This window comes from Chiloscyllium plagiosum, unplaced genomic scaffold (assembly GCF_037043375.1).
Source record: "Chiloscyllium plagiosum isolate Xiang-an unplaced genomic scaffold, Cpla_swu_hap1 HiC_scaffold_21, whole genome shotgun sequence".
Classification (NCBI taxonomy): domain Eukaryota; kingdom Metazoa; phylum Chordata; class Chondrichthyes; order Orectolobiformes; family Hemiscylliidae; genus Chiloscyllium; species Chiloscyllium plagiosum.
The window spans coordinates 52184303-52191912 of NW_028270159.1; positions in this window are offsets into that span (position 1 = coordinate 52184303).

Here is a 7610-nt window from a genome sequence, read left to right on the forward strand (position 1 = left end):
CACCTTAAACTTATTCCTACTAGTTTTGGACTACCTACCATGGAGAAAAGACCTTGACTATTCACCCTGACAATTTTATAAACCTCTATAAGTTCACCCCTCAGCCTCCGACGCTCCAGGGAAAACATTCCCAGGCTATTCAGCCTCTCCCAATAGCTCAAACCCTCCAACCCTGGCAACATCCTTGTAAATACCTGATTTCTGAACCCTTTCAAGTTTCACAACATCTTACCTATAATAGGGAAACCTGAATTGAATATGCAGTATTCCAATCCATAACTGTGTTGAAACATCTTTCTGTTCAAGATGATATTGGAGCAGAATGCTCCACCTGTTCTGTTTCCTCTTTTGTTCCTCTGTGGGTTTCAGCCTGGTCTCTCAGCGGCACTCAGCAGCTCGTGGTGTCTCTCAGCCTGGTCTCTCGGCAGCTTGCGGCAGGTCCCAGCCTAGACTGTTGGTGGATCTCAGCCTGGTCTTTCAGCGGTGAGTCGGCTGGTCTTTTGGCAGCTCATTACACTCCCAATCTATGTTTGCCGAGTTAGAATCTCCTACCATGACAATCCTATTATTCTTTGGAATATCTATCATCTCCTTACATATTTGCCTCTCAATTTCCTCCTAACTATTGGAAGGCATATGATACAATCCCAAGAAGGTGAACATCCCTTGTTTCTCAATTCCTTCGTTAGGGAGTCATGATTCCGAGATGCCGGTGTTGGACTGGGGTGTACAAAGTTAAAAATCACACAACACCAGGTTATAGTCCAACAGGTTTAATTGGAAGCACACTAGCTTTCAGAGCGACGCTCCTTCATCAGGTGATTGTGGAGGGCTCGATCGTAACACAGAAATTATAGCAAAAATTTGCGGTGTGATGTAACTGAAATTATACATTGAAGAATTGATTGTCTGTTAAGCCTTTCATCTGTTAGAATACAGTGATAGTTTCACTTCTTTCATGTGTAAATCACAAAACCCTTTTTTTAAAGTTGCCTTTTAAAAGTTTAAAAGTTTAAAAAAAAGGGTTTTGTGATTTACACATGAAAGAAGTGAAACTATCACTGTATTCTAACAGATGAAAGGCTTAACAGACAATCAATTCTTCAATGTATAATTTCAGTTACATCACACCGCAAATTTTTGCTATAAATTCTGTGTTACGATCGAGCCCTCCACAATCACCTGATGAAGGAGCGTCGCTCTGAAAGCTAGTGTGCTTCCAATTAAACCTGTTGGACTATAACCTGGTGTTGTGTGATTTTTAACTTCGTTAGGGAGGATAGTCCCAGGAATATCGGCCCTAAGTATAGTCAAAGTGTTATCCCTAACCAAAAATGATACTCCTCTCTAATCTCTTTCCTGCCTTTCTATTCTTCTTATAGCATCCGTACCCCAGAACATTAAACTGTCAATCCTGTCCATCAGCTTTTGTCCATATTTGAATTAAGGCTGAAGTGAGATCAGGAGCTGCGTGGACTTGGTGGACCCAGCCTGAGTGTCAGTGAGCAGGTTATTACTGTGCAATAAAAGCAAAATACTGTGGATTCTGGAAATCTTTGTTTACGGTGGAGAAAGACATGAAGACTTGGGAACTCAGGGAAGTTAGTGGTGATATCTTGGAGACAGTCCACAGTAGGGAAAGTGTTGGACATATTAGAATGTGTGAAGGTGGATAAATCTTCTGGTTCTGAACAGATATATCCAAGAAACCTGCAAGAGGCTTAAGAAGAGAGTACAGGGCCCTAGCTGATATTTTTGCATCATTGTTAGTCACATGTGAGGTCCCAGAAGACTGGAGAGCAGCAAATGTTATGCCTTTATTCAGGAAAGGCTGCAAAGAAAAATCTGGGAACTATAAGCTTAACATCTGTGGTGGGTAAGTTACTTGAGAAGATTCTTAGTGATAAGATATATGTGCATTTGGAAAGACAGGGTTTGATTAGGAGTATTCAGCATGGCTTTGTGCGTGGGACATCAAGCCTCACACATTTATTGGAGTTCTTTGATGAGGTAATCAGGAAGGTTGATGATGGCAGGGTGGTAGACATAGTCTATATGGATTTCAGTAAGGCCTTTGATAAGGTTCTACATGGTAGGCTGCTCTGGAAGGTTAGATCGCATGGAATCTAGGGGGAGCTGGCAATTTGGATATACAATTGGCTTAATGGTAGGAAGCAGACGGTAATAGTGGAAGGATGCTTGTCGGACTGGAGGCCTGTGACTAGGGGTGTGCCTCGGGGGTAGGTGCTGAGCCCATTGCTGTTTATTATCACTGTCAATGATTTGGACAAGAATGTACAAGGCATGATTAGCAAGTTTGCAGATGACACTAAAATAGGCGGTGTCATGGACAGTGAGGAAGGTTGTCAGAAACTGCAGAAATTGATCAGATGGGGAAGTGGACTGAGAAATGGCAAATGGAGTTTAACATAGAGAAGTGTTTATGCTCATACTCAAAACACCGACTCTCCTGCTCCTCAGATGCTGCCTGACTGGCTGTGCTTTTCCAGCACCATACTTTTTGACTCTGAATGCACTCAGTCTTTATTCCAGGAATGGGGAATTGAGGACTAGAGGGCATCAGTTTAAGGTCAGAGGGGAAAGAATAAAAGTGAACCTGAGGGACAACGTCTTACACAGGGGTGGTATGCATATGGAATGAGCTGCCAACAGAAGTGGTTAAAGACATTTAAAAGGCATTTGGACAAATACATGGGAAGGTTTAGAAGGATAAGGGCCAAGTGCAGAGAAATGGGGTTAGCTAGATCAATTTGGGCCAAAGGGTCTGTCTCTGTGCTTTAGGACTCTATGACTCTGTGACTATGAAATACAGAAAATGTTGGAGAAACTCTCAGCAGGTGTGGCAGCATCTTGTGGAGAAGGAGAAAGAGATAGAGTTGACATTTTGAATTTGTTTTGACTCTTCAGGGTGAATTCAGTTAATTTTAATCAGAAGTAAAGCATTACAGATGGGGAAAAGAAATGTACGTTGAATACACAGGTTTAGTGGATCACAGGGATTTCGGTAGAATGTCATCATTAAAAGTGGCACAAATCGATAAAGCTATAAATAAGACAAAAGTAACATTTTTGCATCTGGAAGTGTACAATGTAAAAGTCTGCAAACAGATACACCCACAGCCATTCCCTCCCACCCACCCATTCCCACCATCCTGAAATGAAAGGTCCAATAGAAATAAATCATAGTCTCAGAAAGAACCATATTCTGACTCTCTTCCCATGTCTTCTCCAGATGGTGATCTATTTTCTGTATTTTTCTCTACCCAGAATATTTGAGGCGCACACGTTTAAATTGTTTTTAAATAAAAGGTGCTTAGTATGTGCATTTCTTTGCCACAGATAATTGTGGAGTTCAAAAATTCTTCACAAATAAATAATTAGCTTTTGAGAAAATAAGAGATAATACAGGTTTACGAAAACACATGAGATGGGATTTGGCAAATTGACTCTTGTGGAAAGAAATACCAGTGAAGGCTCAATGAACCAACTGACTTAAAAGTAACTTAGTATTCCACCAATTTCTGCCATTTTCTGTGAACATTATGGCTTGGGACGAAGTTAGGAAGGGGTCATGCCTCACTCTGAGGCGGTGCACACATGGCCATCTTGGTCTCATCACTAGCAACAGTTCAGTACAATCCCTATATCTGGAGGAACATAATAGTAAACAGTTTATCCCCACACCTACAGCAGGTAAAGATTTGACTGGTGGACAGCACCAAGTCCAGGGGAGGCTCATAGCTAATATGTAACTGCTTTCTTCAATTTTCTTTTACTTTAGAAACCAGGAAAAAACTCAGACACAGTTGTAATAATGTAGAATCAGTTCTTTATTAAGACATTGTCATAATCCAATATCAATACCCGTGGACACTTTACTTCACTATTCCAATATAAGAGCAGGATAGAAAATCTCAAAACACGTCTTTTAGCATTGACATCTACTTTCTATAATATCACTACATGATAGTATAAGTAATGTCAGAATAACAACATGGAGCACCAAAATGCATTTTGCCATTTAAAGCTCTTATCTCATTATGCTATATCAATTATATTGCCCTCTTAAGTTCTTCAAATTACTTTAGCGCCAGTAACATAAGTGACCAAATTAACATATTCTGGGCCACCACATATACTGAATAAATTTTAAACATTCCACCATCTTACTCATTTTTAGATGATACCCAGGCCTTGGGCCCACTACCAATCCATCCCATGCTCTGGCAAATTTTAATTTATTACGTGCTGACCCACAGAAAATCCAGAACACTGATGTACTGGCGTATTAGGTCTCATTTCAAGGCTGGAAGATCAAGTAGAATTAGGGGCAAGAGGAAATCCTGAAGAATGGCTTGTTTGGAGTATGAGGAGGCGGATATGGGCTTAATGGTTTTAGCTAGGAAGTGAAGTGTTAACAACAATGCACTCAGGCAGCGGTCCAATGCAAGCACTGTTTTCAGAGGTCAGAAGAATAATAACAAACTAATATAATTATTAGAGGAAACATTTTAAGAACCACATATGTTCTGTGGAGCGAGTTTTATTTTTAGTAATGATTATTTATTATTACTTTTATGTGCCCATTCTACATATAATCATAGAATCCCTACAGCATGGAAAAAAGGCCATTTGGCCTATCAAGTTTAGACCAACCCTCTGAAAAGCTTCCCACCCAGATCCTACCCTTTCCTGTAACCCTGCATTTCCTATGGCTAATCCACCTGGCCTGCACATCTCTGGACACTATGAGCAATTTATCATGGCCAATCCACCTAACCCATGGGAGGTAACCGGAGCACCTGACAGGAACCTATGCAGACACAGGGAAAATGTGCAAACTCCACACTGCAACTCAAGGCTGGGATTGAACCCAGGTCCCTAATGCTGTAAGGCAGCAGTGCTAACCACTGAGCCACTATGCTGCCCATATAGCTGCACAGTCAACTCTTCGAGCTGACACAAGGTAAACACATCCATCTTTGATAGCTGAATTGGAAATCATTGCATGTGCCATTCAGTGCAGTCCAGTTGGCAATACAAAGACATGTTTTTCACTGTTTCAGGAGTGGATCATATAGTGGATGGATAATTCTCCCCACATCAGGCTTCTCATTGACCTTCCCATGAGGAGAAATCACTTCCTTGTTTGGACGACTCAGAATGAAAGGAATTGGAAGTGGAAAAGTGGGAGATCAGGTGACAGTTGTGGATTTGTGTTAACATTCTTCTGTTTTTCCATTTTCTAATGTGGGATCATATCAAACCTTCCAACCAACAGCCTCGTGTTACTTTTTCATCAAAAGCACCAAAGAATTTTATTCTTCCAGCATCCATTCTTTTTCTTGACTTTTCTCTGGATGAAACAGGATGACAAACATCACCCATGACTTTGTATTTCAGACCAAACCTTACAATGAAATCTCCATTTCATCAGAAAATCACCGAGCACGGCAGGATAGGAAGGCTGTATGTTTGAAGATGAAGATTCTAACATACTTGAGCAAAGGCTAAGATGGCTTCATCCTCAAGAACATGTGAACTGTAAACTCATGAATTATTATTTTGAAATTAAGAGATTGACAAAGCTTTGATTCTATGTGCAGGCAATCTCCTGTTATCGGTCTAATTACACTTACATGTGAAGCACTATTAGGCAGAAATTTCAGGTAACTTTGGAGTATATTTCAGCTCCAGGTAGGCCAACAGTGAATGTCTCTAGCACACAGACCTCAAGAACAGAAGATGCTTACAGTCTGAAATTATGCACTGTTACCCAAAGTCATGGGGTAACTGCTTTGAGCAAGGTGTTGCTTCCTCATTAGAATTAGTAATTGTTTGGATATACTGACGAGAAAGGGCTTCACAGGTACCCCTGGGGGTATGCAATTCTACTGATCAGCAGTTTTGCAAGTAACTAGCAGGACCATATGGTCTTTAATGATTGTCTTCTAACAGTCCACTCTCCTGTCTGTACCTATAGTAGTGAGTTAATAGTGTCAGGTTGCCCAGGTGACAACACTGGAAATGCAGGCGGCAGCTGATGTTTCTTTGGGAGGAAAGACACCACAATCCAAAGGTGTACTCATTCAGACTCTCAGGTAGCTCTTAGGAGGAACAATTATCTAGACACAGCTAGATGAACATACAATGGTGAAAGAATAACATTCAGTAGGTCTCTGCTGGACCCAATATACCGACCACTGCAACAGACAGCTGGAACTGACAACCGGAAGCGGCAGATTCAAACCACTACAAATGACGGAGGAAAGATCACAGAAGTGCTTCACAGGAGGCTCCCAAGCACTGAGGATGTCACCTAGACAGGGGACGAAACATCTGCAACACAAATTCCCAGCTTGGCGAACAGAACCACAATAATGAGACCATGCTGACCACACTGTGGCAGCAGTGAGACACCATTTCCATTAGCTTTTCACATTCCATTTTTTTTAAATTAGTTCCTCAGCATTCAGGGGAATCACAGTGAATGATTGGATTAAATTATCCGAGAGATAAAATCTTTTCTCTTTAACGGTAGTGAGGATTTAATCAAGGTCAGAATAGAATTCCGTTAATTTCAAGATTTTACTAAGTTAAAGTTACTTTATTAACCCAAGTTGCTGTTTGGTGAATATATATTAGTTTTGATCATTCATTTTATGACCATAAGACTGGAAGGCATACAAGCAGAGGGAGGGCATTCACCATTTAAAGAGATCATGGCTGATCTGATAACCCTTGACTCCATTTTCCTGTCTTTTTTCCATAAACTTAGTTTTGGGGACAAGTTCCCCCCAAGCCCCTTTGTGTTGCATATTTATGAGGGTTTTCTCCATTTAAATAATATTCTGTTCTTCTGTTCTCTCTCCGTAAACTGTTTGCATACCTCTCAAACATGCCTTTCCGCCTACTTCTGCATCATCCTCAAATTGTATTTGATTCCTTTCTCCAGGGAATAATACATATTGTACACAGCTGCATTCCCAGCACTGATCCCTGTGGAACCCCCTTATCCTCACTGGCTGTTTTCTGCCCATGAGCAAGATCAGCAAGTTGTATAAGGCATTATATCAATATAAGTATTTCATTTGAAAGAGAACTTACATGAAAGTAGGTGGCTTAAAATGAAAAACATGTTGGCTTCCTAGGAAAGGAAGCTCCTGTACTAACCCAATCTATACATAAAATCAATTATTAATGCCAAAGCTGTCCACTTCCCAAGAACAAATAAAGCAAAGCTCAAATTTCATTTTCAAGTGTAACTCGACTAGACGGCTAAATCAAAATCACAGCGTTTTGATTGAGGATGACAGCATGTTCTTCAGCTGGGTGCTTTGTTAGATGTGGCGTGATATTATCCACGGAATCATCGCAGAGATGCTGGACAATAATGCAATAATAATTCCACAGTAACAGGATGAGGCCCAAGATGAGAAAAAGTACAATGCAGAGAAAGATGACCAGTTTTCTGTGAGGATAATGTTCCTGACACACAGGCTTGCAACATACTGAGAACCAACTTGTCACTGGTTTAAATGCTGCTCCTGAGAGGAGGCTGATGTGCTGAGTGCTCTTACGTTGATCGC